This window comes from Vulpes lagopus, chromosome 8, assembly GCF_018345385.1.
Source record: "Vulpes lagopus strain Blue_001 chromosome 8, ASM1834538v1, whole genome shotgun sequence".
NCBI classification, from domain to species: Eukaryota; Metazoa; Chordata; class Mammalia; order Carnivora; family Canidae; genus Vulpes; species Vulpes lagopus.
Genome location: NC_054831.1, coordinates 16,915,734 through 16,934,379, shown reverse-complemented (window position 1 = coordinate 16,934,379; position 18,646 = coordinate 16,915,734). Strand labels below are relative to the sequence as shown.

The following is an 18,646-nucleotide window of genomic DNA, read 5'->3' as shown; positions in this document are numbered from 1 at the left end:
ATCTGGAATTTTCTGAATAGTCAGGAATAGTTCACAAGCCTCCCCTTTCCAATTTCTTAATAGGAGAACCCAGGTTTTGGGGGGACCTCCCCTGCCAATCAACAGTGCCATGTTTTCATTCACACTTGTGTATTTCAAAATTTCTTAGATAAAGGCCTGTCAGTTTCTATGATTCACTGAATCTGGTTTTAAAGTAGATCTAGAATTTCCTGATCAGTTTAGAGGGTAATTTGATGTGGGAAAGGCAGGGAAAATCTACTCAGTACCTGAGAATTGTTCTGCACTGTGATCATGATCAGCAGATGATGGTTCCCTGATTCTCCACCTGAGCTTTTCTAGGATCTTTTAAAAATCGTGTTATGGATTTCAAGAAAAGGATAGAGCACACACACACACACACACACACACACACACACACACACACACACACACAGAGTTTTCCCCCAACAAATGTCTTCTTTGCAGCTGACCAGTCCCCTTCTGTGGGTTTCTTTCAAATCAAAACACTTCCTTGAAATTGGAAGAAGCCCTAGAAATCACATGGCTGTGTTCCCTTAATTCATTTCCTTGTTTCTCCATCAAATTTGCTTCTAAAAACTCAACAGTACCTTCCTCCTTGGCCATTCCAATGGGGGGCTCAGGCAAGGGGGGTAAGACCACTATTCTTAGCTTAAGAGGATGAAATTGGACACTTGGTGCTAAACCTCATATAGACGACAAGCCGGGTGGTGGGAAGGCAGGCACTAGAACAAAGACCCATCAGGCTATTGTACTCATAGTTATGCCTTGTTTAGCACCCCCACAAAGAGATGGAACCCCCACACACTATGCTTACAAATCAGAGTTCTTAGAATCCACAAGTATTTGTTTGGGGGCTTTGAATGGTGCCTGCGTTTCACACACCACATCTTAATCACCCTTGACACTTCTCCTAACCCTCCGCTAGAAGAATTCCTAGTATTTTGTAGGACCCCTTCATTCTCCTAACCACCCTATGAAGCAGAGGTCATTGAGATGATCTCCTGTTCTGCGTGTGGAGAGAGGCCCAGACAAACCCAGTGGCTCTCCTCACAACCTTCACTTCCCACTAGCCCTTCGTGATTCTCCAGCATTTTTTTCCAGGCCTGGACCCCATCTCACTCCCTGGAACAGGATGTGCCAGGCCATCAACAATGCCCCTGTCTCTTCCCCAGGACCCTACCCCTTCCCAACACCTCCTCATTCGGTAGCCCGACCAGGGGATTGCCCTGGTGACCAACACCACCTCCAAAAGGCTGAGCCACCAGCCCAGCCACTCACCCCCATCTGGCTGGGCTTGGTCACCCCAAACAAGTGTGAAAACGCCACCTTTGCAGGCCGGAATCCGAAAGAAATTGGAAACCTGCTGTTAGCTTCATTCCCACTCTCTTCTCATGTTTGCTGTTATTTTTTAACACTTTTTTTTTTTCTCATAAAAGCACTATCCTCTTCCCCAGAGCTTGCCTGTAGCGAAGGCATGGTCTGTACAACTGCAATTATTTCAGAGAACAGATGGAGTGAGGAGCAGAAAGTCTGTTAATAGTAATAGAAATGCTACATGTTAACCTGGACAGCACATGATGACAGTCCCATGACTACCCGTTCTGTTCCCACCAGCTGGGCAACCAAAGTAGGAATGAGATATTCACAAACACAGCCATCAGCCACGTAGCCACCTAAAGTTAGAACTCAAATTCCTTCACACTAGGGGCCTTGGCGACTGCTTAGGCCCAGAGCAGAGGAGGCCAAGCCACAGCTCGGGACCAGGCCTAGTAGAATGGCCCCAGCTCTGTTTCACTGCCAAGGCTTCCTAGGTCAGCTAAGGCCGAGGCCTGGCGTTTAGGCAGGTTGCATTTGCTGACCCTAGCCAGGGGTCAGTCGAACCAGCTCTTGGAAGGAAGTGTTAGGTCTGGCTGAGCTAATTTTAGGCCCTGGAGGCACAGGTGAGTGAGAGGCCCAGCTCAGGAACAAGAGGCTTCGGCTTCCCCAGGCTGAGGCCCGGAGACAAAGAAAGCAAAGCCTCCACAGGAAACAACACAGTGTCAAGGCCAGCAGTACCAAGGGCTTGTGTAGCCCTTAGATCAGAAATCTTTTCATTCTTCTACAACATGAAAAATAAACAGTGTCCCATCCTGGCATAGGACATGGGCACATTTATTTCAACAAATCTTTCTTAACTACCTACTCTGTGCAAGAAAATACGCAAAGCACACGAGTGTCCCTACCTTTGAAAAAAATCATAATCCAATAAGGGGGACCAAGAGAAGCCCACATGTAGTCAGATACAGAGCAGACCAAGATAAGTACCCCCCACACACACACACAGAGGTATAAACAACGTTATCAGAGTTCAGATGCCAAGGACATCTTGTATGGTTCAGCGGCTCAGAAGAAATCTTCATAGAGGAGATGGGTAGCACTTGAGAAGTGTCTTGAAGAAAGCGAAGGATTTTCTGATGGGCAGAGAGACCAGTATAAATAAAGCCACCAAAGCTGGGAAGCAAGAACGACACCTTCAATCAGAAGCATCCCCAGCCTTCGTGGGCACGTGTAGTGCCGTGGTGGGATTGGCCAGAGCAAACTATAGGAGGCCTCAAATGCCAGATTACACACTTTATATTTCAGTCACAAATCTGTGGCAGGCTGTTTCTTAGATTATCGGGCAGTTGTGTGCTTGCAAGGCCCAATTCCGTGCTGCTGTTTCCAACTTCACATTCTGTGACCTCACGTTGGTAACTTAGATGAACTGTGGTGTGAATAGCTACCCACGGAAATGTGGAAGCATTGCCAATCAGCTTTTGTTTTTGTTGGTTTGTTTTCCAGACGACTGGTTTACCAAGTCAGCCGCAAATAAGTAGAGGGGTCAGAAGGCCAGCGAGGGGACTAGTAAAATATTAGAGGAAAGAGCTAGTCCAGACTCACCCACAGGTGCCGGAGAGAATGAGGAGAGGGGGAGAGTGTGGTCTAGAGAGACCCTAAACTTGGAAATCAAGAAGAACTGGGCACAGGTCGGAGTAGGAAGAACCGAAAGATGATTCATGTTTTGAATTTGGTGGCTGCCAAAATGGCCAGGCCATTCACAGAAATAGGTTATGTCAGAGGAGGAGATGGTGAGCGGAGTAGATGAGAATGTAGCTTTGGAGGTGGAGCTTATCCACCGGATATCTAATTAGATGGAAGATATGATCTGGAAGATATGATCCACACTCCACACTCGGCTTTGCTTTTTGAGTTCTCCTTTCCCATTCCCTTCCTCAGTCCCCTCTCCTCCCTCCCATGCCGTGCGGATCAAATCTCAATTCATCACTCGATGATGCTGTGATTTCTGTGCCTGCTTGGCTGCGTACGTGGCTTTGAGATTTAAATAAGTCCCTCGGCTTTATTAAGATAGAGAAGTTGCAGTAGGTCAGAGCTCGGGCTTGGGGGAGTGTAGAGAGTACAGTGAACTCACCAGGACTCGAACTCACCGCTCGGCCACCTGCGTCCCCTTGGCACTCGGCCAGGATCCTGCGAGCCAGGCCAACCTCCCTCCCCCAGCCATCTTGAGCACAGATGCTGTGGGGGGACCGTCATCCCCCGAGGACTGGGCAGCGCAGTGGCAGAAGGCACTTGATTCAGAGACGCTGGAACATGTTGCCAACAAGTCCATCTTTGTCGTATGTATGTTTTAGATTGCACAAGTGTCCAGAGACCTAGGTGTGGAGGACTCTGCAACACGCAAATAAATACCGTATTGTAATAAATAGATGTCAACCCAAAATCCGTCCCTCCACCTTCTGACCTGTGCCTGCCCTTCTGTGAAGGGAGGAGAGTGTGGGTTTGGGGGACCAGGGACGTGGTTTTCAATCCCAGAGAAGCCATTCGCTTGTTCACAATGACTGGCATTTGCTGATCACTTAACACGTGCAGGGCACTCTCCTGAGCCATTTATTAGCTCAATCAACGTGTGTGACAATCCAAGAAAAAAGCACGATTATTATTTTTTTAAATAAATTTTATTTATTTATTGACGAGAGGACACACACAGAGAGAGGCAGAGACAGAGGCAGAGGGAGGAGCAGGATCCCTGCAAAGAGCCCAATGTAGGACTCGATCCCAGGACCCCGGGATCACGCCCTGGGCCGAAGGCAAACACTCAACCACTGAGCCACCCAGGCATCCCACGATTATTATTTCTATTTTATAGATAATGAACCTGAGACCCAGAGAGTTTAGGCAATGCACGCCCAAGGTCACACAGTGACTGAGTAGGATTCACATCGCTTACGTGCGTTGCCTCAGACAGATCCCTGAATCCTTCTGAGCCTTAGGGTTTTTTTTCCAGTGGTGCACTCAGCATGATAATCTCTGTCTAGAGGCGTTTCACCTGCAGTGGCCCCCTGTTTCCAGTGATGTGACTCCGGTCACACCAAATTATGGCCTTCGCTGACTGCGACCCAAGTCCCCTGAGACTCCGACTCCAGCACTCAGCCCTTGCCAAATCAGCCTCTATTCCTCCTCCTTGACTCCTACCCCCAGCAGGAAGCCTTACCGCCACCCTGGCCCCATTCTGCATGGAAGCATTTGGTCCTTCACCTATGTTCCCATCGCCAGCGTGTCACGTTGCACTGTAGTTGTTTACATGGCTGTCTCCTTTTCAGTTTGTGAACCATTCAAGGGCGTGTTTGTACAGACAGTGTAGGATGTTGTCCCAGGTAGCCGAATCAGTTGAAGGAAAGGACCTTTAGCCTGAACAAAAGGTATTTGTGGAGCTGTGATAACTGCCTTCAAATATCTGAAATGCTGCCATGTGTAAGGACAGGACTTGCTGTTCTCGCTGTTCTATGCTGTTCTTGAAGAAAGAACACGATCAAGCGGGAGTTTTATGGGGCAGTTTTGGGGCTCCACGAGACATAGCCCTCTCTAAGAGTGTGGGCCGTACTTTAATGAGTCATGTCCTTATGGAGTGAGGGACACCCATCACTCATAGCACCAGGTACATGCTAGATGTTTGCTGGCCAGGGTTGCTGCAAAGGAACCTCTGCCCCTATTTAAATCCTCCCAATATATTGGGGTTCTGTAATCAGTCCCATTTCCAGGCAAACTCAGTCTCTCCGGGGCCATGGACGAGTGAGATTTAGAGAGAAGGAGGTCTGTGCCTGTGTGTGTCCCAGTATCCCCAGACTGGACTAGACATGCCAAGGAGCTCTGGTTCCAGGCAGCCAGAGGTGGGCTGTTTGGAAGAAGTCTTCTGCCTCCCGAGGTAACTGCTGCTCCAGGGACCGTGGGGAAGGAACTCAGAGGCCATTTGTTCACAATAACAAAACTTGACCCAGGGACCTTGCTTCCCAGTCTTAGAAATACTTTCACACTTTTAACTCCCTTTATTTTTAGAATGCCCCCATTGTGTGAGACACACATTATTGTCGTTTTAAGGGTCGATAGATTACACCTGAGTAAATAGCTTATTCCCAAACACATCCTTGGAACAGCTAGCATCCAGGTCCTCCGTCATTTCCTAGAATCATCTTGCACAACATCAGGATTCCTTTCCGAAGATCAGCCTCTGACACTCACTTTGAAAACCAGCACCAAAAACTGATGCGTGTGTGAGGTTAGGGATGTGTTTGGGGTCCAAGGAAGAAGATTCCTTACCACGGGAACTTAGTAGGTTTGTTTGTTGCATGCAACATGTTGAGGGGCTGGCAATCCCAGGCAGCTTCGAGAGCTCAAGGACCCAGATTCTTTCCATCTTTCTGTTTCACCACCCTTACCACATAGGCCTTCGACCTCATGCTTGTCCCCCTCTCTGTCACTCGGGTGGCTGCTACACATCCAAAGTCACATCCACATTCTAGGCAGGGAAGAAGGGGAATGGCTGAAGACAAAAGGTGACAAGGGTTTTCTCCTAGTGAGCCTGTACCTTTTATTCAGGAAGATATCCCTTCCCAGGGACTTTCTCCTACATCATCCGGGTCAGAATATGGCCCCCTCTTGGTGAAAGAAACACTGGGAAGTCAAGTCATGCAGCTTTCCAGCATCTACAGCAGAGGAAGGCAAGGAGGAATAGCTAAGCCATAGTGACTGCACAACTTCTTTTCCACATGGTGTCAAAGCATGAAAGGAGCCCCAATTCCCAGGCCGAGGTGTGTCTATGCACATAGCTCAGGAAATGTCTTTGTCAGCAGTGATGTCAGCTGTCCCTCTGGATGCCAGCGTGAAATGTGAGGCGGTCCCTGGGGATGAAAGGCTTTGGGCTCAAGGGGCAACACCCAGACTGCATCCTGGCGGGACCATCAGCCCTGGGGAGGAACAGCTGTTACACTCAACCTCCCCCAGGAAGAAGGCTCTTAACTAGATTTCCCATACAGAACTTTGTGGGGGAGGTTCAAACACAATCAACCCACCAGGGGCTAAATTTGTATTCCAACCAACATCATAATGACTAGTGGGAGCGGAGGGTGACTGGTGTTTGTGACTTCAGCTTCTCGATTTGGTGCTTGAGCCCCTTAATCTGCAGGGCCCCAGGCACAAGGGACTCCAGCAGGTCAGGGGAGGCCTGTCCTCTTTAGGTAGAGGGCACACACTCTTCTCTGAGAGTGCCCTAAGTAAGAGGAAAGAAGCCAGGATTTTAGTGCAGATTGGGTCAGGGATCTGGGAAACCAGACTTTAGGATTGGTCTCCAAATGGACACCAGTGCCTTGGCCCCACTCCAGACCCCTTAAGTCAAGGGTCCAGCCTTGGTAGCTTTGAAAATCTCCCCTCATGATTCTAATATTCACTCTGGTAAGAACTACTGCCTTGGAGAACATGGCTCTCCACTCAACTTGACTGTGAAACTTAATCATATCCAGTCAATCTCCCATTCAAGGACAAGTGAGCACTGTAGGCAGCAAGCCACATCCCTAGTCCTATCTGAAAACAAGAGAGATGCAATGCTGGACCCCCCCAGTTTGCAGTAGTCTCCCGTGGGCTTGCTGGATATCTGAGTCAAGGAGTCAAGGGCCCTGTCCTAAAATGTGCCTGGGATTTGTTTTAATCAGGTAAGGTAAGACATGCAGATGGAAATGATGGTCATGGAGGAAAGCATTCGTACTCACAGATCTCTAGACAGGAGTCAGGACACATCCCCCAGGGCCACATGGGGAAGCACCAGGGTCTGCCAGGAGGCAGGAGTGAGGGGAAAGCATGAGGAAGAGTCTTTACTGTGATTTTCATGGTAGGGGCAGGGAAATGGGCAAGGGAGGATAATCAGGGTAGACAGGGTTAGGATTGGCTAAGTGGAATAATTCCAGTGGGCTCTGGGGCATAGGAGCTGCCCCTGGTTGTCTGGTCCCTGGTCATGGGATGAGTAGTGGCTCAGCTCAATAAAGGAGGTGGTGGTGAAGGGTATAAGCTGTGGACTCATAGGCTTGCATTTGAAGAGTGTGCTCTCAGGTGAGTGTTTGCTGTCTAGGAATTGGCAGCCCCTCCAGGATCAGCAAAGCTTTAGATGTTAAAGCATGAGAAAATAAAAGACAGGACTAACACAAGCCCCATCTTCTCAGTACTGCTAGGACTCGGGACTGTCTACCAAAATCTTGTCATATTCTGTCCAAATACTTTTTGTTTCTCCTGTCTGAGAAAGGCAGGCACACATACTCCTCCCGTGGAGGGAGAGAGCCTCGAGACTCAAGGGTGCACCCCCACATCAGTCCCTTACCCTGCGTGGAACCTCTGAGCTACAGAGAGTGTGGCTCACTGGTCTACTCTGGGAATGACTACTCTTGAGCCACGTGACCCATCCCTTACATGATCAGCTGTCACTGTGCCTACTCAGATCCACCCCTCCACCACCTGTAGGAATTCCATGTCTAACACTTGTGTCTGGCTGTATGATCCCATGCACCCCCATTTACAAACCTCCTTGGCATGTACAACCCCTTGCCATCTTCCTCATCACCTATGCTGGCTGCCTCTGCTGCCCCTCCAGGCCTCAGCCCCTGGGCCTTGGGGACTCTGGGCTCCAGACACAGAACAACTCGTGGCTCCCTTTCACATCTCTGTGGCTCTGTGTATGCTGCTGCTTTGCCCAGCATGGCTTCCCTCCTGGGCAAACTTCCATTCACCAGAACCCTGCTCAGAGGCAGCATCCTCTTGGGAGGCTTTATTTGGTCACCCCAGGCAGAGTTAGTTACCTCCTCAGGTTGGCTCCTGCAGCGCTAGCAGTGTGCCCCTGGTTAGAGCACAAGGGACCCTGGATTACTTGCACATCCATCCAGCTCCCCATTAGAACTGTTGAATCACAATGTTGTACACCTGAAACTTATACAGTGCTGTCTGTCAACTATACTGCAATAATTTTTTTTTAAAAAGTAAACAGGAAGGAAAGGAGACGGTATGTGTTGAGAGTTCTTCTGTTTGGTTTGCCTACGAAGTGGAGAGCAGGCAAGCGCAGAGGGATAGCTGATGGACAGAGAGGGAGGAGGGACAGTTGCCAGTGGTCAGGAGGCCCCTTGAAGTCAAAGACTAATTCTGGTAAGCAGAGTTGAAGAAGCAAGCTGAACAGAGAGGAAGTTGAGGCCAGAATTAGTGAATTTTGAAGATGGAACAGTTTGGGATGACGAGTTTCAGGGAATGACTGTTGATGGTTGAGATAGAGAAAGAGAAGATTGCCTGAGATGTGGAGGTGCAGGACCCAGAGCATCCATGGGGCTGGACAGACAGGTATTCCACATGTGTGTGAAGTCATTGGGATGACAGCAGGATGAAGGGAAGAAAAGAAGACTAAGCAGGTGCCAGTGTCTTCAATGAATGAGCAGGAGCAACCATGAGATCATAGTAACAGCCAACAGGACAGAAAGAAGATGTATGGTTGAACAGCCTAAGCCACAAAGAAGGACGTGGCGACAGGGAACAATGGCCTCCTGACCCCAGGGTTTGTGGGGCATGAGAGAACATACACCAGCCCTTGAGAGTGCCCAGGGGAAGGGGCCCTTTAGGGGAGATCCAGGCAAAAGCAAGGAAGTAGAGCAATTCATGGAGAGACAAAGGACAGAGGGGAGACGTGTATTCCTCAGTGGCATTTCTGTAGGGCAGAGTGGCCGAGTCTGGAGGTGGAGGACAAATGAGGACTGGCTCTGAGGCAAAGAAGAAAAGAGTATTTGGGGAATGATGGTGTGGTGGAGGACCAATGGCTGAACAAGAGGTCAGCGGAAGAGGCTCTGGCTGAAAAAAACCAGGATGGGAGGCAGGGGAGATTGGGGCTCAACGGTGTCTCTGAGGGTGGCCAGTGGGACAGAGGACAGAAGACTTAGCTCACTAGGCATGGGAGGAGTCAGTGTCATTGGGTGCTTTCTGCTCACCTGGACTGTGGTGGCTACCTGTGAGGCTGACGTTTCCCTGCAGGAAGAATCAGTGTCGTGGTGAGCTGCAGTAAGTAGACAACCCCACGTACAGATGGTGGTTGAGGACGGAAGCCAGATGTTCAAGGATGAGACATATCTGACTCTGACAACTGTTCAGATCAGAGTTCAAAGTCAATGGCCTCTTCTTCCCACTTTCCCTCCTTGATTTCCACTCTACTGTTCCCATTTCCCCTAACCTCCAGATGGGACACACCTATTGAAATTCCTTCTGGAACAATAAAAAGAAAAATTTAAAAGAGACAAAGATTCATACAGACACCTCACCAAAGATACATGAATAGTCAATAAGAACCTGTAAAGATGCTCAATATCACTGGTCATTAGGGAAATGTAAATTAAAAACATGGTGAGATGCCGCTTGATACTTGCTAAAATGACCTCAATCCAAAAATCAGATGGTACCAAGTGTTGGTGAAGATGTGGAGAAATTGGAACCCTCATGCACTGCCAGTGGGGTTGCAAAATGGTGCGACAAGTTTAGAAAACAGTTTGGTAGTTTTAAAAAGCATTAAACATAAGTTTCCTGTACGACCTTGCAATTCCACTTCACATATTTTCCCAAGAGAATTGAAAACATATATCCACACTTGTCCATAGCTGCACACTTGTCCATAGCTGCACACTCCATAATAGCCAAAAAGTAGAAGCAACCCAAATGTCCATCAACTGGATAAATGCAAAGCATACCGAGACCCATACAGTGGAATACTATTTGGCAATAAAAAGGGATAAAGCACTGACACACGCCAACAACATAGTTGAACCTCAAAAACATTTTGCCGACTGAAAGAAGCCAGGCACGAAAGACCACATATTACATGACTCCATTTACATGAAATGTTCAGAAAAGGCAGAAAGTAGATTAGTGGTTGCCTGGAGCTGGTTGGAGAGAACAGGGAGTAACTGTAAATGGCAAAGGGTTTCTTTTTGGGGTGATAAAAATGTTCTAAATTTAAATTGTGGTGATGGCTGCACAGCTCTGTTAATTTACTAGAAATTGTTGAAATGTATGTTTAAAAGGAGTGAAGTTTGTAGTATGGAAATTATACTTCGATGTAGCTGCTTTAAAAAATGTACCTGTACAAATCCAGATCTAACTTTAACTCTGCTTCTGTGCCGTCTCCATCGTCTGGAAGCATCGTGATTTGTTGATGTGAGTTCCCGCACCTCGCTCAGGCCCTGCACCATGGAGTCCATGGCCCTCGTCCATGGGTTGCCCTTCACCTCGGTGCCCTCCACAAATAGCATGAGGATTCTCGGAGCTCTGCTTGCAGCAAAGGGACAAGGTCATCCCTCTTTACCTCTCAGCTGGTGAGAGAGAGATTAGAGGCTGACATCTCCAAGATAGTACCATGTGATTACTATACATTTCTCTTTAGTTTACAACTTCAGTTTATTTTTAGCAGGTTATCCAGTTGACTCTTGAACCATAGGAGTTTGAACTGTGCAGGTCCGCCGATCCACAGATTTTTTTCGATCAATACTCTACACTACTGCAAATATATTTTCTTTCGTGATTTTCTGTATTCCATTTTCTTCCTTCTAGCTTACATTATTGTAAGAATATAGTATGTAACATGTATGACATATAAAATACATGTCCATTGGCTGTTTATTTTAGCGGTAAGGTTTCTGTTCAACAGGAGGCTGCTAAGTTTTGGGGGAATCAAAAGTTACACGTTGATTTTCAACTGCTCAAGGGGTCACCAGCCCACCCCAGGTTTTTTCAAAAGTCAACTGTATGTACACATGGCTCAAAAAACAAGATGGTAGAACAGGCGTAGATAAGAGAGGTCCATCCCATTTACCCCCACTACTACTACCACTGGCATTGTCTATTAGTTTTTTTGTTTAAGTATCCTCCCAGAGTTTGTTTATGTAAATACAAGCCACTGTAAAGAAATACCTTATTTTCTCTTTCTTCTGTAAAAGTGAGCTCCTAGATAATCTACACTGTTCTGCATTTTGCTTTTTTCACTTAATTTATCTTGGAGGGCTTTTCATATCCAATCTTAGAGAGCTTCATGGTTTTTAACACCTATAAAGTATTCCATTGCGAGTACGTACCAGTGTTTATCAACCAATCCCCAACTGATGGACACTTGAGTTATTTCCGACTTTTGTTATTATTATTCAGCTTTGTCTAGAACTGAAGTGAGTACCTTACATACAAACTGTCTCATAAATGTGCAGATATCTTTAGAGGGAAAAAAATCACAGAAGTGGGATCACTGAGCCTATAGGTAAAATTGCCTCCACTTCGCTTCCCAACAGTCATGCAGGAAGCTTCTCCACAGCCTCACCGGCAAAGCATACTATCAGATGCTGAGATTTGCAGAATGTTTGACAAGCACATTGATTCCATCATGCTTTCTTCAAGTAGAATTACTTACTTTTTCTTTTTTTCGTTTTTAAACTCTATTCTATTGTGGTAAGGATGTGAGATCTACCCTTTACCAGATTTTGAAGTGTACAATATGATATTATTAAGTACAGGCACAATGTTGTTCCGATCTTTAGAACGTATTCATCTTGCATAATGCAAGCTCTTACCCATTAAGCAGCTGCTCCCCACTTCCCCTTCCCCACAACCCTGGCAACCACTGTTCTCTCCTTTTATGAGTTTGGCAATTTTAGGTACCGCATATAAATTGAATCATACAGTACTGATCTTCACGTGACTGTCTTATTTCAGTTAGCACAACGTCCTCCTGGTTCATCCCCTTTGTTACAGAGGCTTTTTTAAGGCTAAATAATACTCCACTATAGAAAGAAGATAGATAGATAGATAGATAGATAGATAGATAGATAGATAGATAGATGATAGATAGATAGATAGATAGATAGATAGATAGATAGATGATAGATAGATATAGATTATGTTGTGTCTCTAGCCATTCATCCACTGATGGACATGGAGGGTTTTTTTTTTTTCACATCTTGGCTATAATAATGCTGTGATGAACATGGAAGTGCAGACATCTCTTTGAGGTCCCGATTTCAATTCTTTTGGATAAATACCCTGAAGAGAAACTGTTGACTCATTTAAGCAGGATCAGTTTCACCTGATATCTAGACACCTCAGAAGCCATTGAATAAATGTTAGAATCTGAAGGTAAGTAGACCATCTATCCGTCCCCTCATTTTCTAGGAATAAACCAGAGAGGAGAAAGACTTGGCCAAGATCTCCAGCCCACAGTGCAACAATAATTCATGAGTACCGGGGCAGCCCGGGTGGCTCAGGGGTTTAGCACCACCTTCAGTCCAGGACGTGATCCTGGAGACCCGGGATCGAGTCCCACGTCAGGCTCCCTGCATGGAGCCTGCTTCTCCCTCTGCCTGTGTTTCTCCCTCTCTCTCTCTCTCTCTCTCTCTGTCTGTTTCTATGAATAAATAAATAAAAATTTAAAAAAATTCATGAGTACCTCCTGCATGCCTGGCATTTACTAGGTCTATGCAATACCCGCTCCCCCTCCCCCACCAAAGAAGTACAGAACAGTTTCAGGCAAGAAGACATGTGGCAAGTACAAAAATCTCTGGAGATAAAGTCATTGTTGAAAGTACCTTGAACTGTTGCACGTTCTCCTTAGGCTGTACCTAGAGGATGGCTCACCATGGTCAGACATGAGTGTCATGTGCCAGGAGACTGGCTCATCTTCTTCACCCCACTTTATGCCAGCCTATCTGCTCCAAGGACCAGCAGAGAAAAAATTGGGTGCTTGGGTCAGATTTCAAGGAGTTTAGCTATGAGCCAGGCTCTTGAATAGCCTGTTTCCCAGTTCACATGCTGAACATTAACCCACTTCTGCTAAATATTTGCTAGGGAACTTCTGTTGGCAATTGGGGTCTTTGAAAGGGCTAAAAACCAGCTCCCTGATTGCATTGAGAGAGAAGGCAAAAAACCGTCACCACAGAAGCCTTGCTGCTGAGTGTTAGAAGAGGTCTGCTGTGGGGTTACTTAGCAGGGAGAGGATCTAGGGTAAAACTCAGGGTGTAGCCACCTCAGAAAGCACTATGCAACAGGGATTCACCCACAAACACCTAAAGAAGCAGACACCAGTGTGGGAGAGCTGCAGGTGGGGGCCAGGAGGGGCCGTGGCAAGTGGGATTGAGAAGAAAGAGAAGCCTGCCATAGAGAAGAATTCCTCTAGGCGTTGTCTGACCAGGAGAAAAATGAGGGTTTGGGGACTTCTTACAGTAGCTTTTTTTAAGTACAAATCTTTTTTTTTCTATGTGTAAAAGCAGTGCATTTTTTTGCACAAACTTTGGAAAATGCAGAAAAGCACGAAGAAGAATATAGTACATCATGATCCTATCACTTAGAGGTAGTCAACATTTCAATTCCAGTTTTCTTGGTCGTCTTTCCACAGAAGGGCATACATGTGTATGATAGACATCTATGGTCTTCTGCTCTGCTGGTTAACAAAGACGATGAGATCATATCTTACATAACATTTTATAACCTACCCCTTACTTCAACATAACCTAAAAACTCTGAGAATAAACATAAAAAATATATATATATGTCAATTTCTTGGGCAAAATGGGTTTTTATTTTATAAAATTTGCATATATTTATTACTAATGAAATTGAACATTTGTTCATATGCTTGTTGATCATTTGTACTTCTTATTTAATGAATTTATGCCTATTCATGTTGCTTATCTATTTTTCTATTGGGTTATTACTCTTTTTCTTATTGATTTCAAAGGTACTTTATATATTAAGGATATTATTAACCCTTTATCATAGGTCTTGTAAATATTTTCTCCCAGCATTATCTTCGAATTTTATTTTGGCTTTTTTGTGTGTCATATAAAAGTTTCAAAATTATATCTAGTTAAATATATCAATCTTTTCCTTCATGCCATTTACTGTTAACAGTTTGGTGTGTACTTTTCCAGACATTTTCTATGCATATGCAAATATATCTATAAATATATATATAGTTAGATATATGAAGTTTTCCTGCACATTTTAAATGATACCATTCACACTATTCAGCAGCTTATTTCACTCACTAGTATATTTTAGATATTTTTCCATATTAAAATATAAAGATCTAATTCTAACAGAGTATTCCGTTATATGAATTTACTAAATTGCATTAAATCACTTTTTAAAGATTTTTTTCATTTTCACATTTAAATCTGGAAATGTTTTGGCATATGAAAGAAATAGAGACTAAAGTTTATTCCACATGGTGAGCCAGTTGTCTCAGTAGCACTTAAAAAATAATCTATCCTTTCCCTACTTGTTTGAAATAATGTTGTCATATATGAAATACCATATATTCAAGGAGAACTTGATCATTTATTAGGCACACATATATTAAGGACATGGGTTTATCTCTAGATTTTCTACTTTGTTCCCTCTAGTTACTTGTTCTTTAATCAATACCATGTTGTTTGAATTACTATAGCTTTATGATATATTTTAATATCTACAAAATCAATACCATTTCCCTGTTTTCCAATATTGCTTTGGTTAATTATTTTTGTCTTCTATTCTGAGCTTTAGAATTATTCCATGAAGTTCCCAAAACATCTGTTTAGGATTTATGTTAAATTAGTTAATTAATTAAAGGATATTACACATTTGTAAATGATTCTTTCAATTTAAAAGCATAGCATGTCTCCACATCTAATTCAAGTTTTCTTTTTATGCACATCAGTAGTGTTTTGGCTTCTTTGTCTGAGTCTTGGATTTTTCATCAGGTTTATTTCTAGATATTTTATGTTTTTTATTACAATTGTAAATGGGATTTTAAAAATGTATTTTCTGACCATTATGAATAAGTACTGATTTTGTGTGCATTACATAACAACTCATTGTACTGAATATTAAGTTTAGATGTTTCCAACTGAGTCTTTTGGATTTCTCATGTAGGCAGTCATGTCACTTGCAAAAAAAAAAGTTTAGGGCAGCCCGGGTGGCTCAGCGGTTTAGTGCCGCCTTCAGCCCTGGGCCTGATCCTGGAGACCCGGGATCCCATGTCAGGCTCCCTGCATGGAGCCTGCTTCTCCCTCTGCCTGTGTCTCTGCCTCTCTCTCTCTCTCTCTCTCTCTCTCTCTCTCTGTGTCTCTCATGAATAAATAAATAAAATCTTAAAAAAAAAGTTTAACTCAAAGAAAGAGATAGATGGTTTTATTTCTTTTACAGTATTTACACTTTGTTTCTTTTTGTTTGCTTATTACTTTGGCTAGAACCTATTCTTGGGAGCATCAATTATACAGTTTTTGCTTCTGGGATTTTATTCATGATCCTATCACTTAGAGGTAGTCAACATTTCAGTTTCAGTTTTCTTGGTTCTCTTTCCATGGATAGGCGACATACATGTGTATGATAGATGTTTTTGGTCTTCTACTCTGCTGGTTAACAAAGACAATGAGATCATATCTTACATAACATGTAAGGAATAACATGTGGGAATAACATAACATGTGGGAATTACACACACACACGTGCACACGGGCTCTTTGGGATATGATCCTTCCTTCCCCCTAATACTTTCTTTTTTAAATATTTTATTTATTTAACAGAGTTGATGCATGCTCATAAGTCAGGGGAGGGGACAAGCCAATTCCCCACTCAGCAGCGATTCTGATACAGGGCTGGATTCCAGGACCCCAAGATCATGACCTGAGCTGAAGTCAGATGCTTAACCAACTGAGCCACCCAGGCGCCTCTCCCCTTAGTATTTCATCTGATTATCCTTTTCTTCAGAGTTCTTAGAAATTTCCTTTGACTTTATCTTCAGATTCTCTATTTAATTTCCTATAGCATTATGTGGTTCAGTGACTTTTGGGGATTTTTAACATTCAACAGTATTTTTATCTCTAACTACTCTTTGGCAAGTTGCCAGTGATTCCTCAATTGCCAGAGCAAATGCTGCATGTGGTCCTCTCCCTTGATGGCTCTGGTATACTGACCCCACCCCACCCCTCCTTTGACTGCTCTTTTGGCAGTCACGGTCTTGGCATCCATGACACTATTACCCCTGGTTCTCCTCCCAACTCACCCTACCCCTTGGAGTTCCCCACTTCCAGCCTAGCCACTCTGTTCTCACTGTACCGTTTCTCCCCGAGTCTCAGCCATCCTCATGCCCACTACTCACATAGTAAGTCTTGAGAGAGCTCCAGCCTCATAGCTCCATTTAAGGGATATCTCTGCCTGCACGTTTGTTTGTTTGTTTGTTAAGATTTTATTTATTTATTTGAGAGAGAGCACAAGTGGAGGGGGACAGAGGGAGAGAGAATCCCAAGCAGACTCCCCGTAGAGCATGGAGCCCAACTCAGGGTTCGATCTCAGAGTTCATGACCTGAGTCAGAATTAAGAGTTAGACACTTAACTGAGCCACCCAGGCACCCCTTCCTACATATTTTAACACCAAACTCACAGTCTCCCAAATTTGTTACTCGTAGTATTCCTGGCACCGTCGTCCACCTACTTGCCCAAGATAGACTATCAGGGGCATCCGAGACATCTCCCTCTCCTGCAGCGGCCCTATCCAGTCACTTCATGCTGTGCATTACACAGTACAAATGCCTATTTCTGTCTTCATTATTACTACTTGCGCTTTCAAGCTCTGTGATGTCTCTTCAGGATATCTCCAGTTGTCTTTTTTTTTTCTCCAGTTTTCTTTTTTTTTTGCTCTTCTCTTAGTTTTTTTACTCAATGTTATTGTATGCCTTCCCAAAGCACAGACTTAATCATGTCAGTTGTCTATTGAAACAATCTCAGTGGGTCCTGTGGCAAAACAAATTTGTTTAGAATTAGAGAGCATGAAATGCTCTCTATTATCAAGTCCCTTTCAGCTTCATCTAGACAGACGTCCCTTGTCCCAGCACACCAAGATTCTTGCCATTCCCCAAAGAGCCCCATTCCTTTGCACAGACCCTTCCCTTTGCCTACAGAGTTGTTTTCCTGACCCCGCTCATTCTTCAAGATCAAGTTCAAAAGACAACGCTGTGAAGGCTGCCTGGATTCCAAGATAGAGAGGTATAGGCTCCATTCTCTGTGTCCCTTTAGCACTTGGTAAACATGCAGACCCTCGCACATTGTTCCACAGCTACATCCCCTTCAGATGAAGGGGAGCCCAGTCTCTTCTCTACTTACCTTATTAATATCATACTCTCCCACTCTTTCTCATCCAGCATACTGACCAGCTTGAGTCCCTATCCAAGTGAAACCCAGCTACCATTTATTTCACGATTGCGCCTGAAGAGTTAAAAGCACACAAATGTGAAATGTAGTATTACCTAGGAACCTTACTACAAACCTATGGTATATTCAATTTCTCACTTTCCAAAATGACTATTTCACATCTTTTTCTTGGTCCCCAAACTTCCTATAACCCGTCTTCCCTTAATGACCTTGCCTCTAATTAGCTGAGAAAATAGGAGTTTCCTCATTCCTCATCATCACATTCTCCAATTCCGTGCATCTGAACCTGTACCCTCTGCCTCCACCAGAGCCTGGTCCCTCCACTTTTGGTCTGGATCCTGTCTCCATCCTTTTTTCAGTCTTGGCTCTTGCCACGGTCCCCTTTCTCCTCTCTGTCACTTATATCTCCCTTTCCACTGGCCTGCAGATATGACTGACTGTCATCTATCTCTTAAAAGTATAATAAAAAAAATTGTTTAAAGATCTCTTGACTCTTCCTTCCCATCTAGTAACAGCCACTCCACGTCTCAGCTGACCGCCACACTAAAATTTCTTTTATCATCTTTACAAAATATCCAATTCCTCATCTCCTGCCTTACCTCCACCTATTCCAAACAAACCTCAGTCCTTTCTATTCCGCTGAAACTGGTCTTGCCAAGTTAACAGTGTCCTCAAGTTGTCCAATCACACTGTCACATCTGTGTCCTCCTCTCACTCTACCGTTCACCAGAATTCAACATAGTTGACCCACCTCCTCCTTTTCAAAACACTTTCTGGCTTGGCTTTCATGATACCTGTTCTTTAGGTGTTCCCCTCACCTCCTTGTTCAGGAGGCAGCAAACAATATGAGAGGAGGAAACAGCCAGTACAGAGGCCTTCAGGTTGGAAGGAGTAAGGGTTGGAGGAACAGAAAAAATAAAACCTTCCTCCTGACCCTACCAAGGCCCACCACAAAGCCTTCCGTGGCCTGGCTCCCACCCAGATCTCTGACCCTGCCTTGTCCATCCTCCCCCTTGCTCACCCCTAGTCACATGATATTCTTTCTGTTCCCAGCCCTCACTCCTTCCCATCTGAA

General features: G+C 44.7%; 1 protein-coding gene across 5 annotated transcripts in view; it reads left to right on the top strand.

Annotated features, from left to right (window-relative positions):
* Positions 1 to 18,646, top strand: part of PEBP4 (phosphatidylethanolamine binding protein 4) — a 248,890-nt gene that overhangs the window by 131,913 nt on the left and 98,331 nt on the right. The gene's annotated exons all lie outside the window — the stretch shown is intronic.